This window comes from Triticum urartu, chromosome 2, assembly GCF_003073215.2.
Source record: "Triticum urartu cultivar G1812 chromosome 2, Tu2.1, whole genome shotgun sequence".
Classification (NCBI taxonomy): Eukaryota; Viridiplantae; Streptophyta; class Magnoliopsida; order Poales; family Poaceae; genus Triticum; species Triticum urartu.
The window spans coordinates 704904120-704929024 of record NC_053023.1 but is presented as its reverse complement, the minus strand read 5'-3'; positions in this window follow the sequence as shown (position 1 = coordinate 704929024).

The window sequence follows — 24905 nt, the reverse complement described above, 5'->3', positions numbered from 1 at the left end:
TTCTATAGCTGCAAGATGGAGGAGAACAGTTCTGTCAGTGAGCATATACTCAAGATGTCTGGGTATAATAATCACTTGATTCAATTGGGAGTTAATCTTCCATATGATTGCGTCATTGACAGAATTCTCCAATCACTGCCACCAAGCTACAAGAGCTTCGTGATGAACTATAATATGCAAGGGATGAATAAGACTATTCCCGAGCTCTTCGCAATGCTGAAAGCGGTGGAGGTAGAAATCAAGAAGGAGCATCAAGTGTTGATGGTCAACAAGACCACTAGTTTCAAGAAAAAGGGCAAAGGGAAGAGGAAGGGGAACTTCAAGAAGAACGGCAAGCAAGTTGCTGCTCAGGAGAAGAAACCCAAGTCTGGACCTAAGCCTGAAACTGAGTGCTTCTACTGCAAGCAGACTGGTCACTGAAAGCGGAACTGCCCCAAGTATTTGGCGGATAAGAAGGATGGCAAGGTGAACAAAGGTATATGTGATATACATGTTATTGATGTGTACCTTACTAGACCTCGCAGTAGCACCTGGGTATTTGATACTGGTTCTGTTGCTAATATTTGCAACTCGAAACAGGGACTACGGATTAAGCGAACACTGGCAAAGGACGAGGTGACGATGCACGTGGGAAACGGTTCCAAAGTCGATGTGATCGAGGTCGGCACGCTACCTCTACATCTACCTTCGAGATTAATATTAGACCTAAATAATTGTTATTTGGTGCCAGCGTTGAGCATGAACATTATATCTGGATCTTGTTTAATGCGAGGCGGTTAATCATTTAAATCAGAGAATAATGGTTGTTCTATTTATATGAGTAATATCTTTTATGGTCATGCACCTTTGAGGAGTGGTCTATTTTTGATGAATCTCGATAGTAGTAACACACATATTCATAATGTTGAAACCAAAAGATGCAGAGTTGATAATGACAATGCAACTTATTTGTGGCACTGCCGTTTAGGTCATATCGGTATAAAGCGCATGAAGAAACTCCATACTGATGGACTTTTGGAACCACTTGATTATGAATCACTTGGTACTTGCGAACCGTGCCTCATAGGCAAGATGACTAAAACACCGTTCTCCGGGACTATGGAGAGAGCAACAGATTTGTTGGAAATCATACATACCGATGTATGTGGTCCGATGAATATTGAAGCTCGTGGCGGATATCGTTATTTTCTCACCTTCACAGATGACTTAAGCAGATATGGGTATATCTACTTAATGAAACACAAGTCTGAAACATTTGAAAAATTCAAAGAATTTCAGACTGAAGTTGAAAATCATCATAACAAGAAAATAAAGTTTCTACGATCTGATCGTGGAGGAGAATATTTGAGTTACGAGTTTGGTGTACATTTGAAACAATGCGGAATAGTTTCGCAACTCACGCCACCCGGAACACCACAGCGTAATGGTGTGTCCGAACGTGGTAATCGTACTTTACTAGATATGGTGCGATCTATGATGTCTCTTACTGATTTACCGCTATCATTTTGGGGTTATGCTTTAGAGACGGCCGCATTCACGTTAAATAGGGCACCATCAAAATCCGTTGAGACGACGCCTTATGAACTATGGTTTGGCAAGAAACCAAAGTTGTCGTTTCTGAAAGTTTGGGGCTGCGATGCTTATGTGAAAAAGCTTCAACCTGATAAGCTCGAACCCAAATCGGAGAAATGTGTCTTCATAGGATACCCAAAGGAGACTATTGGGTACACCTTCTATCACAGATCCGAAGGCAAGACTTTTGTTGCTAAATTCGAAAACTTTCTTGAGAAGGAGTTTCTCTCGAAAGAAGTGAGTGGGAGGAAAGTAGAACTTGACGAGGTAACTGTACCTGCTCCCTTATTGGAAAGTAGTGCATCACAGAATGTTCCTGTGACTACTACACCAATTAGTGAGGAAGCTAATGATGATGATCATGAAACTTCAGATCAAGTTACTACCTGAACTCGTAGATCAACCAGAGTGATCCGCACCAGAGTGGTACGGTAATCCTGTTCTGGAAGTCATGCTACTAGATCATGATGAACCTACGAACTATGAAGAAGCGATGGTGAGCCCAGATTCCGCAAAATGGCTTGAAGCCATGAAATCTGAGATGGGATCCATGTATGAGAACAAAGTATGGACTTTGGTTGACTTTCCCGATGATCGGCAAGCAATTGAGAATAAATGGATCTTCAAGAAGAAGACTGACGCTGACGGTAATATTACTGTCTACAAAGCTCGACTTGTCGCAAAAGGTTTTCGACAAGTTCAAGGGATTGACTACGATGAGACCTTCTCACCCGTAGCGATGCTTAAGTCTGTCCGAATCATGTTAGCAATTGCCGCATTTTATGATTATGAAATTTGGCAAGATGGATGTCAAAACTGCATTCCTGAATGGATTTCTGGAAAGAAGAGTTGTATATGATGCAACCGGAAGGTTTTGTCGATCCAAAGGGAGCTAACAAAGTATGCAAGCTCCAGCGATCCATTTATGGACTGGTGCAAGCCTCTCGGAGTTGGAATAAACGCTTTGATAGTGTGATCAAAGCATTTGGTTTTATACAGACTTTCGGAGAAGCCTGTATTTACAAGAAAGTGAGTGGGAGCTCTGTAGCATTTCTGATATTATATGTGGATGACATATTACTGATTGGAAATGATATATAATTTCTGGATAGCATAAAGGGATACTTGAATAAGAGTTTTTCAATGAAAGACCTCGGTGAAGCTGCTTATATATTAGGCATAAATATCTATAGAGATAGATCAAGACGCTTAATTGGACTTTCACAAAGCACATACCTTGACAAGATTTTGAAGAAGTTCAAAATGGATCAAGCAAAGAAAGGGTTCTTGCCTGTGTTACAAGGTGTGAAGTTGAGTCAGACTCAATGCCCGACCACTGCAGAAGATAGAGAGAAAATGAAAGATGTTCCCTATGCTTCAGCCATAGGCTCTATCATGTATGCAATGCTGTGTACCAGACCTGATGTGTGCCTTGCTATAAGTCTAGCAGGGAGGTACCAAAGTAATCCAGGAGTGGATCTCTGGACAGCGGTCAAGAACATCCTGAAGTACCTGAAAAGGACTAAGGATATGTTTCTCGTATATGGAGGTGCCAAAGAGCTCATCATAAACGGTTACGTTGATACAAGCTTTGACACTGATCCGGATGATTCTAAATCGCAAACCGGATACACGTTTACATTAAACGGTGGAGTTGTTAGTTGGTGCAGTTCTAAACAAAGCGTCGTGGCGGGATCTACATGTGAAGCAGAGTACATAGCTGCTTCGGAAGCAGCAAACGAAGGAGTCTGGATGAAGGAGTTCATATCCGATCTAGGTGTTATACCTAGTGCATCGGGTCCAATGAAAATCTTTTGTGACAATACTGGTGCAATTGCCTTGGCAAAGGAATCCAGATTTCACAAGAGAACCAAACACATCAAAAGACGCTTCAATTCCATCCGGGATCTAGTCCAGGTGGGAGACATAGAGATTTGCAAGATACATACGGAGCTGAATGTAGCAGACCCATTGACTAAGCCTCTTCCACGAGCAAGACATGATCAGCACCAAAGCTCCATGGGTGTTAGAATCATTACTGTGTAATCTAGATTATTGACTCTAGTGCAAGTGGGAGACTGAAGGAAATATGCCCTAGAGGCAATAATAAAGTTATTATTTATTTCCTTATATCATGATAAATGTTTATTATTCATGCTAGAATTGTATTAACCGGAAACATAATACATGTGTGAATACATAGACAAACAGAGTGTCACTAGTATGCCTCTACTTGACTAGCTCGTTAATCAAAGATGGTTGTGTTTCCTAACCATGGACAAAGAGTTGTCATTTGATTAACGGGATCACATCATTAGTTTAATGATCTGATTGACATGACCCATTCCATTAGCTTAGCACCCGATCGTTTAGTATGTTGCTATTGCTTTATTCATGACATATACATGTTCCTATGACTATGAGATTATGTAACTCCCGTGTGCCGGAGGAACACTTTGTGTGCTACCAAACGTCACAACGTAACTGGGTGATTATAAAGGTGCTCTACAGGTGTCTCCAAAGGTACATGTTGGGTTGACGTATTTCGAGATTAGGAGTTGTCACTCCGATCGTCGGAGAGGTATCTCTGGGCCCTCTCGGTAATGCACATCACTTAAGCCTTGCAAGCATTGCAACTAATGAGTTAGTTGCGGGATGATGTATTACGGAATGAGTAAAGAGACTTGCCGGCAACGAGATTGAACTAGGTATTGGATACCGACGATCGAGTCTCGGGCAAGTAACATACCGATGACAAAGGGAACAACGTATGTTGTTATGCGGTCTGACCGATAAAAGATCTTCGTAGAATATGTAGGAACCAATATGGGCATCCAGGTCCCGCTATTGGTTATTGACCGGAGACATGTCTCGGTCATGTCTACATTGTTCTCGAACCCGTAGGGTCCGCACGCTTAAGGTTTCGATGACAGTTATATTATGAGTTTATACATTTTGATGTACCAAAGGTTGTTCGGAGTCCCAGATGTGATCACGGACATGATGAGGAGTCTCGAAATGGTCGAGACATAAAGATTGATATATTGGAAGCCTATATTTGGATATCGGAAGTGTTCCGGCTGAAATCAGGATTTTACCGGAGTACCGGGAGGTTACCGGAACCCCCCGGGAGGTACATGGGCCTTAATGGGCCTTAGTGGAAGAAGAGGAGAGGCGGCCAGGGCTGGGCCGCGCGCCCCTCCCCCCTAGTCTGAATAGGACAAGGAGAGAGGGGGCCGGCGCCCCCTTCCTTCTCCCTCTCTCCGTTCCCACCTCGCGAATCCTATTCCAACTAGGATTGGGGGAGAAGTCCTACTCCCGGAGGGAGTAGGACTCCTCCTGGCGCGCCCTATGATGGCCGGCCGGCCTCCCCCTCTTGAACCTTTATATACGGAGGCAGGGGCACCCCTAGACACACAAGTTGATCGATGTGATCATATTCTTAGCCGTGTGCGGCGCCCCCTTCCACCATAGTCCTCGATTATATTGTAGCGGTGCTTAGGCGAAGCCCTGCGACAGTAGTACATCAAGATCGTCACCACGCCGTCGTGCTGACGGAACTCTTCCCCGACACTTTGCTGGATCGGAGTCCAGGGATCGTCATCGAGCTGAACGTGTGCTAGAACTCAGAGGTGCCGTAGTTTCGGTGCTTGATCGGTCGGGCCATGGAGACGTACGACTACATCAACCAAACGCTTCCGTTGTCGATCTACAAGGGTACGTAGATCATACTCTCCCCTCTCGTTGCTATGCATCACCATGATCTTGTGTGTGCATAGGAATTTTTTTGAAATTACTACGTTCCCCAACAGTGGCATCCGAGCCTAGGTTTTATGTGTTGATGTTATATGCATGAGTAGAACACAAGTGAGTTGTGTGCGATATAAGTCATACTGCTTACCAGCATGTCATACTTTGGTTCGGCGGTATTGTTGGATGAAGCGGCCCGGACCGACATTACACGTACGCTTACGCGAGACCGGTTCTCCCGACGTGCTTTGCACATAGGTGGCTTGCGGGTGACAGTTTCTCCAACTTTAGTTGAACCGAGTGTGGCTACGCCCGGTCCTTGCGAAGGTTAAAACAGCACCAACTTGACAAACTATCGTTGTGGTTTTGATGCGTAGATAAGATAGGTTCTTGCTTAAGCCCGTAGCAGCCACGTAAAACTTGCAACAACAAAGTAGAGGACGTCTAACTTGTTTTTGCAGGGCATGTTGTGATGTGATATGGTCAAGACATGATGCTAAATTTTATTGTATGAGATGATCATGTTTTGTAACCGAGTTATCGGCAACTGGCAGGAGCCATATGGTTGTCGCTTTATTGTATGCAATGCAATCGCGCTGTAATGCTTTACTTTATCACTAAGCGGTAGCGATAGTCGTGGAAGCATAAGATTGGCGAGACGACAACGATGCTACGATGGAGATCAAGGTGTCGCGCCGGTGACGATGGTGATCATGACGGTGCTTCGGAGATGGAGATCACAAGCAAAGATGATGGGCCATATCATATCACTTATATTGATTGCATGTGATGTTTATCTTTTATGCATCTTATCTTGCTTTGATTGACGGTAGCATTATAAGATGATCTCTCACTAAATTATCAAGATAAAAGTGTTCTCCCTGAGTATGCACCGTTGCCAAAGTTCGTCGTGCCCAGACACCACGTGATGATCGGGTGTGATAAGCTCTACGTCCATCTACAACGGGTGCAAGCCAGTTTTGCACACGCTAGAATACTCAGGTTAAACTTGACGAGCCTAGCATATGCAGATATGGCCTCGGAACACTGAGATCGAAAGATCGAGCGTGAATCATATAGTAGATATGATCAACATAGCGATGTTCACCATTGAAAATACTCCATTTCGTGATGATCAGTTATGGTTTTAGTTGATTTGGATCACGTGATCACTTAGAGGATTAGAGGATGTCTATCTAAGTGGGAGTTCTTAAGTAATTTGATTAATTGAACTTAAATATATCATGAACTTAGTACCTGATAGTATCTTGCTTATGTATGTTTGTTTGTAGATAGATGGCCCGTGCTGTTGTTCCGTTGAATTTTAATGCGTTCCTTGAGAAAGCAAAGTTGAAAGATGATGATAGCAATTACACGGCTGGGTCCGTAACTTGAGGATTATCCTCATTGTGCACAGAAGAATACGTCCTGGAAGCACCGCTGGGTGCCAGCCTGCTGCGAAGCAACACCAAGATGTTAATGAACGTCTGGCAGTAGCAAGCTGATGACTACTCGATAGTTCAAGTGTGCCATGCTCTACGGCTTAGAATCGGACTTCAACGATGTTTTGAACGTCATGGAGCATATGAGATGTTCCAGGAAGTTGAAGTTAATATTTCAAGCAAATGCCCGGATTGAGAGATATGAAGTCTCCAATAAGTTCTATAGCTGCAAGATGGAGGAGAACAGTTCTGTCAGTGAGCATATACTCAATGTCTGGGTATAATAATCACTTGATTCAACTGGGAGTTAATCTTCCGGATGATAGCGTCATTGACAGAATTCTTCAATCACTGCCACCAAGCTACAAGAGCTTCGTGATGAACTATAACATGCAAGGGATGGATAAGACGATTCCCGAGCTCTTCGCAATGCTAAAGGCTTGCGGAGGTGAAATCAAAAAGGAGCATCAAGTGTTGATGGTCAATAAGACCACCAGTTTCAAGAAAAAAGGGCAAAGGGAAGAAGAAGGGGAACTTCAAAGAAGAACAGCAAGCAAGTTGCTGCTCAAGAGAAGAAACCCAAGTCTGGACCTAAGCCTGAGACTGAGTGCTTCTACTGCAAGCAGACTGGTCACTGGAAGCGGAACTGCCCCAAGTATTTGGCGGATAAGAAGGATGGCAAGGTGAACAAAGGTATATGTTGATATACATGTTATTGATGTGTACCTTACTAGACTCGCAGTAGCACCCTCGGGTATTTGATACTGGTTCTTGTTGCTAACATTTGCAACTCGAAACAGGGACTACAGATTAACGCGAAGACGTTGGCTAAGGACGAGGTGACGATGCGCGTTGGAAATGGTTCAAGTCGATGTGATTCGCGGTCGGCACACTACCTCTACATCTACCTTCAGGGATTAGTATTAGACCTAAATAATTGTTATTTGGTGTAGCGTGAGCATGAAACATTATATTCTTGATCTTGTTTTAGTGCAGAGACGGTTATTCATTTAAATCAGAGAATAATGTTTGTTCTATTTATATGAGTAATATCTTTATGGTCATGCACCTTAGAAGAGTGGTCTATTCGTTGATGATCTCGATTAGTAGTAACACACATATTCATGAATGTTGAAGCCAAAAGATGCAGAGTGATAATGATAGTGCAACTTATTTGTGGCACTTGCCGTTTAGGTCATATCGGTGTAAAGCGCATGAAGAAACTCCATATTGATGGGCTTTTGGCACATTGATTATGAATCACTTGGGTACTTGCGAACCGTGCCTCATGGGCAAGATGACTAAAACACCGTTCTCCGGTAAATGGAGAGAGCAACAGATTTGTTGGAAATCATACATACAGATGTATGTGGTCGCATGATATTGAGGCTCGTGGCGGATATCGTTATTTTCTCACCTTCACAGATGACTTTAGAGCAGATATGGGGTATATCTACTTATATGAAACATAAGTCTGAAACATTTGAAAAGTTCAAAGAATTTCAGAGTGAAGTTGAAAATCATCGTAACAAGAAATAAGTTTTTACGATCTGATCGGAGGAGAATATTTGAGTTACGAGTTTGGTGTTACATTTTGAAACAATGCAGAAATAGTTTCGCAACTCACGCCACCCGGAACACCACAGCGTAATGGTGTGTCCGAAACGTCGTAATCAGTACTTTACTAGATATGGTGCGATCTATGATGTCTCTTACTGATTACCGCTATCGTTTTGGGGTTATGCATTAGAGACGCGCATTCACGTTAAATAGGGCACCAAAATCCGTTGAGACGACGCCTTATGAACTATGGTTTGGCAAGAAACCTAAGTTGTCGTCTTAAAGTTTGGGGTTGCGAATGCTTATGTGAAAAAGCTTCTAACCTGATAAGCTCGAACCCAAATCAGAGAAATATGTCTTCATAGGATACCCAAAGGAGACTGTTGGGTACACCTTCTATCACAGATCCGAAGGCAAGACATTTTTGCTAAAATGGATCCTTTCTAGAGAAGGAGTTTCTCTCGAAAGAAGTGAGTGGGAGGAAAGTAGAACTTGATGAGGTAACTGTACCTGCTCCCTTATTGGAAAGTAGTACATCACAGAAACCTGTTTCTGTGACCCTACACCAATTAGTGAGGAAGCTAATGATGATGATCATGAAACTTCAGAACAAGATACTACTAAACCTCGCAGATCAACCAGAGTAAGATCCGCACCAGAGTGGTACGGTAATCCTGTTTTGGAAGTCATGCTACTAGATCATGATGAACCTATGAACTATGGAGAAGCGATGATGAGCCCAGATTCCGCAAAATGGCTTGAAGACATGAAATCTGAGATGGGATCCATGTATGAGAACAAAGTATGGACTTTGGTTGACTTGCCCAATGATCGGCAAGCAATTGAGAATAAATGGATCTTCAAGAAGAAGACCGACGGTGATGGTAATGTTACTGTCTACAAAGCTCGACTTGTCGCAAAAGGTTTTCGACAAGTTCAAGGGATTGACTACGATGAGACCTTCTCACCCGTAGCGATGCTTAAGTCTGTCCAAATCATGTTAGCAATTGCCGCATTTTATGATTATGAAATTTGGCAGATGGATGTCAAAACTGCATTCCTAATGGATTTTTGGAAGAAGAGTTGTATATGATGCAGCCAGAAGGTTTTGTTGATCCAAAGGGAGCTAACAAAATGTGCAAGCTCCAGCGATCCATTTATGGACTGGTGCAAGCCTCTCGGAGTTGGAATAAACGCTTTGATAGTGTGATCAAAGCATTTGGTTTTGTACAGACTTTTGGAGAAGCCTGTATTTACAAGAAAGTGAGTGGGAGCTCTGTAGCATTTCTGATATTATATGTAGATGACATATTACTAATCAGAAATGATATAGAATTTCTGGATAGCATAAAGGGATACTTGAATAAGAGTTTTTCAATGAAAGACCTCAGTGAAGCTTCTTACATATTGGGCATTAAGATCTATAGAGACAGATCAAGACGCTTAATTGGACTTTCACAAAGCACATACCTTGACAAAGTTTTGAAAAAGTTCAAAATGGATCAAGCAAAGAAAGGATTCTTGCCTGTGTTACATGGTGTGAAATTGAGTAAGACTCAATGCCCGACCAATGCAGAAGATAGAGAGAAAATGAAAGATGTTCCCTATGCTTCAGCCATAGGCTCTATCATGTATGCAATGCTGTGTACCAGACCTGATGTGTGTCTTGCTATAAGTCTAGCAGGGAGGTACCAAAGTAATCCAGGAGTGGATCACTGGACAGCGGTCAAGAACATCCTGAAATACCTGAAAAGGACTAAGGATATGTTTCTCATATATGGAGGTGACAAAGAGCTCATCGTAAATGGTTACGTTGATGCAAGCTTTGACACTGATCCGGACGATTCTAAATCGCAAACCGGATACGTGTTTACATTAAACGGTGGAACTGTCAGTTGGTGCAGTTCTAAACAAAGCATTGTGGCGGGATCTACATGTGAAGCGGAGTACATAGCTGCTTCGGAAGCAGCAAACGAAGGAGTCTGGATGAAGGAGTTCATATCCGATCTAGGTGTCATTCCTAGTGCATCGGGTCCAATGAAAATCTTTTGTGACAATATTGGTGCAATTGCCTTGGCAAAGGAATCCAGATTTCACAAGAGAACCAAGCACATCAAGAGACGCTTCAATTCCATCCGGGATCTAGTCCAGGTGGGAGACATAGTGATTTGCAAGATACATACGAATCTGAATGTTGCAGACCCGTTGACTAAGCCTCTTCCACGAGCAAAACATGATCGACACCAAAGCTCCATGGGTGTTAGAATCATTACTGTGTAATCTAGATTATTGACTCTAGTGCAAGTGGGAGACTGAAGGAAATATGCCCTAGAGGCAATAATAAAGTTATTATTTATTCCTTATATCATGATAAAAAGTTTATTATTCATGCTAGAATTGTATTAACCGGAAAACATAATACATGTGTGAATACATAGACAACAAGTGTCACTAGTATGCCCTCTTACTTGACTAGCTCGTTAATCAAAGATGGTTGTGTTTCCTAACCATGGACAAAGAGTTGTCATTTTGATTAACGATCACATCATTAGTTTAATGATCTGTTTGACATGACCCATTCCATTTAGCTTAGCACCCGATCGTTTTAGTATGTTGCTATGCTTTATTCATGACATTATACATGGTTCCTATGACCTATGAGATTATAACTCCCGTGTGCCGGAGGAACACTTTGTGTGCTACCACAAACGTCACAACGTAACTGGGTGATTATAAAGGTGCTCTACAGGTGTCTCCAAGGTACATTGTTTGGGTTGACGTATTTCGAGATTAGGAGTTGTCACTCGATCGTCGGAGAGGTATCTCTGGGCCCTCTCTCGGTAATGCACATCACTTAAGCCTTGCCAGCATTGCAACTAATGAGTTAGTTGCGGGATGATGTATTACGGAACGAGTAAAGATACTTGCCGGCACGAGATTGAACTAGGTATTGGAATACCGACGATCGAGTCTCGGGCAGTAACATACCGATGACAAAGGGAACAACGTATGTTGTTATGCGGTCTGACCGATAAAAAGATTCTTCGGTAGAATATGTAGGAACCAATATGGGCATCAGGTTCCGCTATGGTTATTGACCGGAGACATTGTCTCGGTCATGTCTACATTGTTCTCGAACCGTAGGTCCGCACGCTTAGGTTTCGATGACAGTTATTTATGAGTTTTACATTGATTGTACCAAAGGTTGTTCGGAGTTTCCCAGATGTGATCACGGACATGATGAGGAGTCTCGAAATGGTCGAGACATAAAGATTGATATATTGGAAGCCTATATTTGGATATCGGAAGTGTTCCGGCTGAAATCAGGATTTTACCGGAGTACCGGGAGGTTACCGGAACCCCCCGGGAGGTACATGGGCCTTAATGGGCCTTAGTGGAAGAAGAGGAGAGGCGGCCAGGGCTGGGCCGCGCGCCCCTCCCCCCTAGTCTGAATAGGACATGGAGAGAGGGGGCCGGCGCCCCCTTCCTTCTCCCTCTCTCCGTTCCCACCTCGCGAATCCTATTCCAACTAGGATTGGGGGAGAAGTCCTACTCCCGGAGGGAGTAGGACTCCTCCTGGTGTGCCCTATGATGGCCGGCCGGCCTCCCCCTCTTGAACCTTTATATACGGAGGCAGGGGCACCCCTAGAGACACAAGTTGATCGATGTGATCATATTCTTAGCCATGTGCGGCACCCCCTTCCACCATAGTCCTCGATTATATTGTAGCGGTGCTTAGGCGAAGCCCTGCGACAGTAGTACATCAAGATCGTCACCATGCCGTCGTGCTGACGAAACTCTTCCTCGACACTTTGCTGGATCGGAGTCCGGGGATCGTCATCGAGCTGAATGTGTGCTAGAACTCGGAGGTGCCGTAGTTTCGGTGCTTGATCGGTCGGGCCGTGGAGACGTACGACTACATCAACCAAACGCTTCCGTTGTCGATCTACAAGGGTACGTAGATCACACTCTCCCCTCTCGTTGCTATGCATCACCATGATCTTGTGCGTGCGTAGGAATTTTTTTGAAATTACTACGTTCCCCAACAAAAAACACCTAAGAAAGAAAAATAAAAAGAAAAAATGACCACCCAGGTGGCACCGGCCCCAGCCAATCTCGTAATAGGTCTGCGCCCACAGAAGGCGAGTCGTTCTAAGTCACAGTGGATGGGGCCGGCCACACATGGGCCCACAGGTCAGAGAGCATACAACTGCGAGCGCCGTGTTTAAGCGCCCAAATAAGTAACGAGAGGAATTCGACACAGATGCCTCGCCACCGCTTATAAACATGTCGGCCGCGCCTTCCGCGGGCGAGGTGGGACTAAACATTAGACCGCAGACAGCGCACCGGGAACCAGCCGTGTGCTCACAGGCCGACCTGGGCCCAATTGCGTCTTCACTACCAGAACACAGGGCCAACAAAAAAAAGAGAGGCCACTGATAATAAAAAAAATGCTACATACCATACACAAACACAGGCCCAACCACGCGTTCGTAGTTCGCCGTGATATGACAATGCAGTTCGCTATTTTCAAGTAAGCAGTCCTGTTGCTTCTTAAATGCATTCGTGTTCACTGAATCACACCCAATCCACCACCTAACGCCAACCACACCATTTATTACTTCCATTGCTCGATTGGTTGCATAAAAACTTATCCATTCGTGCTACAGACTAACACAACTCCTCCCCTCGTTCCTCATTTTCCTCAAAACGTAGATCTAGGGTTCATCCCATCCACAGCTCTTCTCTGGAATTCCACTGAACCCGCCATGGACTGTAAGTGCGGGTGCTTGGCAAGGATGGCTCCGGTAGCGGACACATGCGTCTACGCAGAAGGCCTACAGCTCACCAACACCGAGTGGCGCAGCATGCTCGGCTGCCTGATGATACCCAATAGGGGGTTTCGTGCGCCATTTCTTCATCGCCTCACAACCGCAGATCTATAGGAAAGTTGGGTATGTTTTTCCACTCACAATTTTTGCACATAATCTAGACTGCAAATACACATCTGAATATATAGTTCAATCAATTTGTTCAGTAATATCAACAAAAATACAAAATAGAATTTGTATTCTTGTTCAGATCTGTTAGCTATTAAGACTAGATGCTTCCACCTATCTTTCTTCAATACCACACCATGTATCGACATATGTACAAAAAAAGGGTCAGTAGATAAGTTGCAGTTATCTTAACATGCTGGAGAAGTACACTGTTACTGACATTGCAGTGCACACATGTTGCAGTATAATATATATCCCAGTAAAACTAGGAGTCAATTGCGTATATAAGTTTGTTCATACATTGCAACTACTTTACAAAATACAATCATATGTATGTAACTATTTAAGTAAACATAAACAAATCATACTAAGTATAAAACAAAAACATTTGTTGTTTACTTACAAATTCTTTTTCCACCCATTACAATATGCAGAAACTGCCATCCACAATAAAATTTCATGCTCCGAGTTCAGGGAAGCTTACTTTGGAGACAGAACACAAGAATGGCTATGGAGACATGGAAGCTGACTACCACATCGACTCTGAAGACTGCATCAACATAACTACTGGTTGGAAAGATTTTGTCTCCCAGAATGGCTTTGAGGATGGAGAAGTGGCCATGGTCTTTTTCTACTAAGAAGAAGACTCCATCAAGTTTACAATATTTGCACTCCACGGTGTCTAATATGAAGCAACCAATATTTCTAATGCTTTGCTTATGCTGTATGCTTTTAAAATTATGTCCAACAGACAATTTGAACGATGCCTATTTAAAGTATGCAACCTCAACTACGTCATTTTATCATCCTTTTTAGACAAAGTTGCTGTTGGCAGTAATGCAGTTCTCTCGAACACATAGTGTGGTACTAATAATAACAAAAAGCAGCCATCTGAAACAGTAACAAGGAAATGCAAATGGTAGAAACTTTGCACTTAACATACGATGTTCAAAAACAATTATCATAGTATGAAGTTCAAAAAAATCTTATAATAACTATTCAGCTAACACAAGCGTATCATGGACCATCCATTCTAATAGCAGAATAGAAAATTAACAACACTGCTAATGCAGTACAGAAATGCATATTATGCAGTCATCTAGAACACAGAATGTAGTTTAAGAAAAGGAGAAATCTCATAAACAGCCATAACCACTGTAATACAGCTACAACGAAGTACGCTACCAAAGAAAATGCAGTGCACTACAACGTATGCCGCGACTACAACAAATAAAATTAAAGCACTGAAACTACATACAATGTGATAGACTGATAGAGGTGACAATTTCACTCGCACTTCCATAACTCGCCTAAAAATTGTACAGCCACTAAACTATCGAAAAATACACCCGCAAAATTTTACATGGAAGACATGGCAACTTGACGAACAGCATCACCTTTCATTTAAAAACCGCGATTCAAAAAATGACAATTATACCCGCAATACAAAGAATTCAAACCTACAGCAACAGTAATTACAATATTCAAAGACGCGTGGACGGGCAAAAATCAAAAAAATCAACAAGAACAGAGGAGCGGACGAAGCTCACCCGCCGCACAACCAAAATAGCAAGAAATTGGAAACTAACTCCTAAAAATTAAGAAATTATAGAGTGAACGGACCGATTAAAACGAACGCAATCAAACAATTCCTGCTAAATAACAACATCCGAGAACAAAAAAATCGCATCTGACGCGAACACGAACAAACAGAGAAAGCTCGTCCGCCAAATCCCTCGATTTGCAAGCACTCTAGTATATTTTCCTGTAAATTAGAAAGAATAAAGCTAAAATGAGATGCAGACACAAACTGAATCATCCCGCGACACCCGATTCCACATAGAACACGCGTGCGGAACACCAGAAAATGAAGCAGTTCTCCCATGAAGCATTGCAGTGCCCAACGTAAAGAAGATGCAGTGCACTTGCGTTCAGCGTGCAGTGCGGAAGTGGTGTGCAGAATAGTTATTCTGCTAATATTAGCAGAATAGACCGTCTGTATATATATATATATATATCATGTTCTTTCCAACATGTTGAGCTTGCCAAAGGATAAAATGAAAAAGAAAAGGTGAAGATCAACATGACTCTAGCATAAGGTAGAAGATAATAATAAAGGATAGGCCCTTTGCAGAGGGAAGCAGAGGTTGCCATGCGCTTTTATGGTTGGATATATAAAATCTCAATGCGAAAGAACGTCACTTTATATTGCCCCTTGTGATATGAACCTTTATTGTGCAGTCCGTCGCTTTTATTACTTTCACATCACAAGATCGTATAAAGCTTATTTCTCCCACACCAATCAATCATACATATTTAGAGCAATTTTTATTGCTTTGCACCGATGACAACTTACTTGAAGGATCTTACTCAATCCATAGGTAGATATGGTGGACTCTCATGGCAAAACTGATTTAAGGGTATTTGGAAGCACAAGTAGTATTTCTACTTGGTGCTGAGAATTTGGCTAGCATGAGGGGGAAAGGCAAGCTCAACAAGTTAGCAACATACTTTATCTCAGATATAAGAAATACATAACTCATTACGTTGTCTTCCTTGTCCAACATCAACTCTTTAGCATGTCATATTTTAATGAGTGCTCCCAATCATAAAAGATGTCAATGATAATATATCTATATGTGAAAACCTCTCTTTCCTTATTACTTCCTATTAATTGCAACAATGACCAAAGCTATGTCTGACAACTCCCAACAACTTTTAATCATCATACTCTTTCTATGTGAAGTCATTACTCTCAATAAGATCAATATGAACTTTTTGTTTCTTTTTATTCTTTTTCTCTTTTCTTTTATTCACCCAAGATCATGGCAAAATAATCAAGCCCTTGACTCAACACTAATCTTTATTATATATAGCTCACGGACTCGATTACATAGAGAGATCATAAAGCAAAACTCAAAACTAGATCATGCCATAAACTTTATTCTATTGGATCAAGATACTACTAATAGGATCGAACTAAGAAAAACAGTAAAGGTAAGAGTTGTGATTGTGATACGATACCAGGGCACCTTCCCCAAGCTTGGCAGTTGCCAAGGGGAGTGCCCATACCCATGTGATTATATCTCCTTGGTTGGTGAAGAAGGTGGAGGTGTTGTTGATGATGCGGGCTTGTCATCCATCTTCCAAGGCATAGGTTCACCATCATAGAAGGATGATCGAATCTCCGGAATCCTCGAATCTACAGCCAAACTCATTCTTTTGAATCTATATTCATACTCACAGTTTTGGTTTTGCAGGTCATAGATTTGGGCTTGGAGGTGCTCGATCTTCTCATATAGCTTGAAGATGGCCTCCTCGGTGTTCTTGGCATCCGGCTTGTAGTTGTTAGTGAACTCTGCGAGCATCGTGTGGCTAGCGTTGATTCCACGCTCCACCATCCCCTGGCACATGAAAATTTGTTGCTCCGTTGCTTCGAGCCTCGTCTCCACGCTTCTGGTTCCCTTTGGTCCCTCAACATCGCGGATGTGCAACAACCCATCACGCATCTCAATGGTTTGAGGGTGTCGCAGCACCTCCGCGAGGTAAGGGTTGATGACCTTCTCGAAGAACTTGTCCATGGAAGCACTTGGGGACGTCATGATAATCTAGATCTGTCAGAAAAACAGCTCGAAACAAGAACAGAGGAGGTTTGCGTTATACGGGAGTCAAAACCTTCGGGAGGTTACATAATGAATTTTTACTGACGAAAATATGTATCGTGCAAGAAAACGGAGTCCGGAAGGCACACGAGGTGCTCACGAGGTAGGGGGCGCGCCCACCACCCTCGTGGGGCCCTCGTGTCCTTCCTGGACTGCTACTTATTTTTCTATTTTTCTAAATATTCCAAAACGGAGAAATATTGCCTTAAAAATTGTTTTGGAGTCGGTTTACTTACCGTACCACATACCTATTCCTTTTCGGAGTCTGAAACGTTCTGGAAAGTGTCCCTTATGTATTCCTCCGGGGTTATGGTTTCAATAATATTGGTTTCAACATTTATGGGATTACCTGAGATATAATGTTTGATTCTTTGACCGTTTACCACTTTCGGATTTGTGCCCTCGAAGTTGTTGATTTTTATGGCACCGGAACGATAGACCTCTTCGATAACATAGCCTTCCCATTTAGAGAGAAGTTTTCCTGCAAAAAATCTTAAACGAGAGTTGTATAGCAATACATAATCACCTACATTAAACTCACGCTTTTGTATCCTTTTGTCATGCCATCTTTTAACCTTTTCTTTAAACAACTTGGCATTTTCATAAGCTTGGGTTCTCCATTCATCAAGTGAGCTAATATCAAATAACCTCTTCTCACCGGCAGGTTTAAAATCATAGTTAAGCTCTTTAATAGCCCAATATGCCTTATGTTCTAGTTCGAGAGGTAAGTGACATGCTTTTCCATAGACCATTTTATACGGAGACATACCCATAGGATTTTTATATGCAGTTCTATAAGCCCATAATGCATCATCAAGTTTCTTAGACCAATTCTTTCTAGACCTATTAACAGTCTTTTGCAAAATTAATTTGAGCTCTCTATTGCTCAACTCTACTTGACCACTAGACTGAGGGTGATAAGGAGATGCAATTCTATGATTAACATCATATTTAGCAAGCATTTTACGGAAAGCACCATGAATAAAGTGTGAACCACCATCAGTCATTAAATATCTAGGGACTCCAAACCTCGGGAAAATAACTTCTTTAAGCATTTTAATAGAAGTGTTATGATCAGCACTATTAGTTGGAATAGCTTCTACCCACTTAGTAACGTAATCAACAGCAACTAGAATATGTGTGTATCCATTAGAGGCAGGAAAAGGTCCCATATAATCAAAGCCCCAAACATCAAACGGTTCAATAACAAGTGAATAATTCATAGGCATTTCTTGACATATACTAATATTACCAATTCTTTGGCATTCATCACAAGACAAGACAAACTTACGGGCATCCTTGAAGAGAGTAGGCCAATAAAAACCAGATTGCAATACCTTATGTGCAGTTTTATCTCTAGCGTGGTGTCCTCCATAAGATTCGGAATGACACTTGCGTAGGATCTGTTCCTGTTCATGCTCAGGTACACAACGTCTAATAACACCATCTACTCCTTCTTTATAAAGATGTGGGTCATCCCAAAAGTAATGTCTTAAATCATAGAAGAACTTTTTCTTTTGCTGGTATGTGAAGCTAGGTGGTATAAATTTAGCAACAATATAATTAGCATAATCAGCATACCATGGAGAACTTCGAGAAGTACTTATAACATTATGTTCATCAGGAAAGCTATCATTAATAGGTAGTGGATCATCAAGAATATTTTCTAACCTAGACAGGTTGTCTGCAACGGGGTTCTCAGCTCCCTTTCTATCAACAATATGCAAATCAAATTCTTGTAGCAAGAGAACCCATCTAATAAGTCTAGGTTTAGCATCTTTCTTTTCCATAAGATATTTAATAGCAGCATGATCAGTTTGAATAGTTACTTTAGAATCAACAATATAAGATCTGAACTTATCACAAGCAAATACAACCGCTAAGAGTTCTTTTTTAGTAGTAGCATAATTTCTTTGAGCATTGTCTAGAGTCTTACTAGCATAATGAATAACATTTAATTTCTTGTCAACTCTTTGCCCTAGAACAGCACCTACAGCATAATCACTAGCATCACACATAATTTCAAAGGGTAGGTTCCAATCAAGTGGCTGAACAACTGGTGTAGAGACTAATGCTTTCTTAAGTATTTCAAATGCTTCTACACAATCATCATCAAAGACAAATGGTATATCTTTTTGCAATAAATTAGTCAGAGTCTGAGAAATTTTTGAGAAGTCCTTAATGAACCTCCTGTAAAATCCGGCGTGACCAAGGAAACTTCTTATACCTTTGATGTCCTTGGGACATGGCATCTTTTCAATAGCATCAACCTTGGCTTTATCAACTTCAATACCTCTTTCAGAAACTTTGTGCCCCAAGACAATACCTTCATTAACCATAAAGTGGCACTTTTCCCAATTCAAGACAAGATTAGTTTCTTCACATCTCTGCAAAACTCGATCAAGATTGCTCAAGCAATCATCAAAAGAGTAACCATAGATGGAAAAGTCGTCCATGAAAACCTCACGAATCTTTTCACAAAAGTCAGAGATATAGCCATCATGCATCTTTGAAAGGTAGCAGGTGCATTACATAAACCAGAAGGCATATGTCTATAAGCAAAAGTACAAAAAGGGCATGTAAAAGTAGTCTTTGATTGATCTCTAGCCGACACAGGTATTTGAGAGAAACCAGAATAACCATCTAGAAAGCAATGGTGTGTATGTTTGCATAATCTTTCTAGCATTTAATCAATAAAAGGTAAGGGGTAATGATCTTTCTTAGTAGCTTTATTTAATTTGCGGAAATCAATTACCATCCTATAACCTGTGATAATTCTTTGTGGAATCAATTCATCTTTATCATTAGGAACAACAGTAATACCTCCCTTATTAGGGACACAATGGACAGGACTTACCCACTCACTATCAGCAACGGGATAGATTATACCTGCCTCCAGAAGCTTTAGTATTTCTTCTCTTACCACTTCTTTCATTTAGGATTCAGACGTCGTTGAGGATCACGAACTGGTTTGGCATCTGCTTCCAAATTTATTTTATGTTGACATAGAGTGGGACTAATGCCCTTAAGATCATCAAGATCGTATCCAATAGCAGCACGGTGCTTCTTCAGAGTTTTCAATAATCTTTCTTCTTCATGCTCTGAAAGGTTAGCACCAATAATAATAGGATATATCTTCTTTTCATCAAGATAAGCATATTTAAGATTATCAGGCAAAGGTTTGAGCTCAAACACGGGATCACCCCTGGGTGGAGGTGGATCCCCTAAAATTTCAACAGGCAAGTTGTGATGCAGAATAGGTTCCTGTTTAAAGAATACTTCATCTATTTCCCTTCTTTCTTTCATCAACATATCATTTTCATGGTCTAGCAAATAGTGTTCTAAAGGATCCCTAGGAGGTACGGCAATAGAAGCAAGACCAATAATTTCATCCTTACTAGGTAATTCTTCCTCACGATGTTGTTTACCAAATTTAGAGAAATTAAACTCATGAACCATATCATCCAAGCCAATAGTAACAATATTCTTAGTGCTGTCTATGGTAGCATTGAAAGTATTTAAGAAGGGTCTACCAAATATAATTGGACAAAAGCTATCTTGCGGAGAAGTAAGAACAAGAAAATCAGCAGGATATTTAGTTTTCCCACACAAGACTTCAACATCTCTAACAATTCCAATTGGTGAAATAGTATCTCTATTAGCAAGTTTAATAGTAACATCAATATCTTCTAAATCAACAGGTGCAATTTCATTCTTAATTTCTTCGTATAAAGTATGCAGTATAACACTAGCACTAGCACCCATATCACATAAGCCATGATAACAATGATCTCCTATTTTAATAGAAACAACAGGCACGCTTACCACAGGTCTATGTTTATCTTTAGCACAAGGTTTAGCAATTCTAGCAGTTTCACCTTCGAACTGAATAACATGCCCATCAATATTATCAGACAAGAGATCTTTAACAATAGCAATATTAGGTTCTACTTTAACTTGTTCAGGAGGTGTATAAGTTCTAATATTGCTTTTACGAACAACAGTTGAAGCTTTAACATGATCCTTTATTCTAACAGGGAAAGGTGGTTTCTCAATATAAGAAGTACTCCCTCCGTTCTGAATTACTTGTCTTGTATTTGTCTAGATACGGATGTATCTAGACTCATTTTAGTGCTAGATACCTCCGTATCTAGACAAATCTAAGACAAGTAATTTGGAACGGAGGGAGTAGGAACAAAAGGATCATTATAAGTGACAGTCTTTTCTTCAACTTTAATAGGTGCAGCTACTTTTACTTCTATGGGAGGATGATATTTAAACCACTTCTCCTTAGGGAGATCAACATAAGTAGCAAAAGATTCACAAAAAGAAGCTACTATCTCAGAGTCAAGTCCATATTTAGTGCTAAACTTACGGAAAATATCGGTATCCATAAAAGATTTAACACAATCAAACTTAGGTGTCATACCTGACTCCTTACCTTCGTTGAGGTCTCAATCTTCAGAGTTGCGTTTAATTCTATCCAATAAATTCCATCTGAATTCAATAGTCTTCATCATAAAAGAGCCAGCACAAGAAGTATCGAGCGTGGTGCGATTGTTTTCAGAAAGCCGAGAATATAGATTTTGAATAATCATTTCTCTTGAGAGATCATGATTGGGGCATGAATATAACATTGATTTAAGCCTCCCCCAAGCTTGAGCGATGCTTTCTCCTTCGCGAGGCCAGAAATTATATATATAATTGCGATCACGATGAACAAGATGCATAGGGTAATATTTTTGATGAAATTCCAGCTTCAATCTTTTATAGTCCCATGATCTCATATCATCACATAGCCAATACCATATCAATGCATCTCCCTTCAAAGATAAAGGGAAGACCTTCTTCTTAGCAACATCATCGGGTATACCTGCAAGCTTAAATAATCCACAAACTTCATCCACATATATTAAGTGCTCATCAGGATGCTTTGTTCCATCTCCTGTAAAAGGGTTATCTAGCAGTTTTTCTATCATACCCGAAGGATACTCATAAGGAATTTCATTTTCAATAGGTTCAGTAGGTTGAGGAGCAACTCTTTGCTCTACTGGACGGGGTGAAGATACCCCGAACAAGCCCCTCAGAGAATTACTTTCCATAGTAACAAGTGACAGTAAATTTCAGCACACTATATAAATTTTTCCTTACCAAATTCCACCTACCAAAGGCGCTACACTCCCCGACAACGGCGCCAGAAAAGATTCTTGATGACCCACAAGTATAGGGGATCTATCATAGTCCTTTCGATAAGTAAGAGTGTCGAACCCAACGAGGAGCAGAAGGAAATGATAAGCGGTTTTCAGCAAGGTATTCTCTGCAAGTACTGAAATAAGTGGTAACAGATAGTTTTGTGATAAGATAGGTTGTAACGAGCAACAAGTAACAAAAGTAAAAAAAGTGCAGCAAGGTGGCCCAATCCTTTTGTAGCAAAGGACAAGCCGGACAAACTCTTATAATAGGAAAAGAGCTCCCGAGGACACATGGGAATATTGTCAAGCTAGTTTTCATCACGTTCATATGATTCACGTTCGATACTTTGATAATTTGATATGTGGGTGGACCAGTGCTTGGGTGCTGTTCTTACTTGAACAAGCATCCCACTTATGATTAACCTCTATTGCAAGCATCCGCAACTACAACAAAAGTATTAAGGTAAACCTAACCATAGCATGAAACATGTGGATCCAAATCAACCCCTTACGAATCAACGCATAAACTAGGGTTTAAGCTTCTGTCACTCTAGCAACCCATCTTCTACTTATTACTTCCCAATGCCTTCCTCTAGGCCCAAATAATGGTGAAGTGTTATGTAGTCGACGTTCACATAACACCACTAGAGGCTAGACAACATACATCTTATCAAAATATCAAACGAATACCAAATTCACATGACTACTCATAGCAAGACTTCTCCCTTGTCCTCAAGAACGAACGTAATTACTCACAAAGCATATTCATGTTCACAATCAGAGGGGTAATAATATGCATATAGGATCTGAACATATGATCTTCCACCAAATAAACCAACTAACATCAACTACAAGGAGTAATCAACACTACTAGCAACCTACTAGCACCAATCCCGAACTTTGAGACAAGAATTGGATACAAGAGATGAACTAGGGTTTGGAGATGAGATGGTGCTGGTGAAGATGTTGATGGAGATTGCCCTCTCCCGATGAGAGGAGCGTTGGTGATGATGATGGTGATGATTTCCCCCTCCCGTAGGGAAGTATCCCCGGCAGAATAGCTATGCCGAAGCTCTAGATTGGATCCGCCAAGGTTCCGCCTCGTGGCGGCGGAGTCCTATCCCGAAAAGTTCCTTCCTATTTTTTGTTGGGGAACGTAGCAGAAATTCAAAATTTTCCTACGTGTCACCAAGATCTATCTATGGAGAAACCAGCAACGAAGGGAAGGAGAGTGCATCTACATACCCTTGTAGATCGCTAAGCGGAAGCGTTCAAGAGAACGGGGTTGAAGGAGTCGTACTCGTCGTGATCCAAATCACCGGAGATCCTAGTGCCGAACGGACGGCACCTCCGCGTTCAACACACGTACAGCCCGATGACGTCTCCCATGCCTTGATCCAGCAAGGAGAGAGGGAGAGGTTGAGGAAGACTCCATCAAGTAGCAGCACAATGGCGTGGTGGTGGTGGAGGAGCGTGGTACTCCAGCAGGGCTTCGCCAAGCACCGCAAGAGACGAGGAGGGAGAGGGGTAGGGCTGCGCCAAGAAGGAGAGGAACTCGTGTGTCTTGCAGCCCCCAATACCTCAAGTATATATAGGGGAAGGGGAAGGGCCGCGCCCCCATCTAGGGTTGCCTCCCTAGGGGTGGCGGCTGCCCCAAACCCATCTAGGGTTGCGGCCAAGGGGGAGAGAGGGGGGGGCACCTAGGGTGGGCCTTAAGGCCCATCTGCCCTAGGGTTTGCCCACTTCCCCTCTATGAGGCGCCTTGGGCCTTGGTGGGAGGCGCCCCAGCCCACCTAGGGGCTGGTCCCTTCCCACTATTGGCCCATGTATGCCTTCGGGGCCCGTGGCCCCTCCCGGTGGACCCCCGGACCCCTCCGGTGGTCCCGGTACACTACCGGTGATGCCCGGAACACTTTCGGCGGCCAAAACCATACTTCCTATATATCAATCTTTACCTCCGAACCATTCCAAAACTCCTTGTGACGTCCGGGATCTCATCCGGGACTCCGAACAACATTCGGTAACCACATACAAACTTCCTTTATAACCCTAGCGTCATCGAACCTTAAGTGTGTAGACCCTACGGGTTCGGGAACCATGCAGACATGACCGAGACGTTCTCCGGTCAATAACCAACAGCGGGATCTGGATACCCATGTTGGTTCCCACATGTTCCACGATGATCTCATCGGATGAACCACGATGTCGAGGATTCGATCAATCCCGTATACAATTCCCTTTGTCTAGCGGTATTGTACTTGCCCGAGATTCGATCGTCGGTATCCTGATACCTTGTTCAATCTCGTTACTGGCAAGTCTCTTTACTCGTTCCGTAACACATCATCCCGTGATCAACTCCTTGATCACATTGTGCACATTATGATGATGTCCTACCGAGTGGGCCCAGAGATACCTCTCCGTTTACACGGAGTGACAAATCCTGGTCTCGATTCGTGCCAACCCAACAGACACTTTCGGAGATACCTGTAGTGTACCTTTATAGCCACCCAGTTACGTTGTGACGTTTGACACACCCAAAGTATTCCTACGGTATCCGGGAGTTGCACAATCTCATGGTCTAAGGAAATGATACTTGACATTAGAAAAGCTTTAGCATACGAACTACACGATCTTTGTGCTAGGCTTAGGATTGGGTTTTGTCCATCACATCATTCTCCCAATGATGTGATCCCGTTATCAACGACATCCAATGTCCATGGTCAGGAA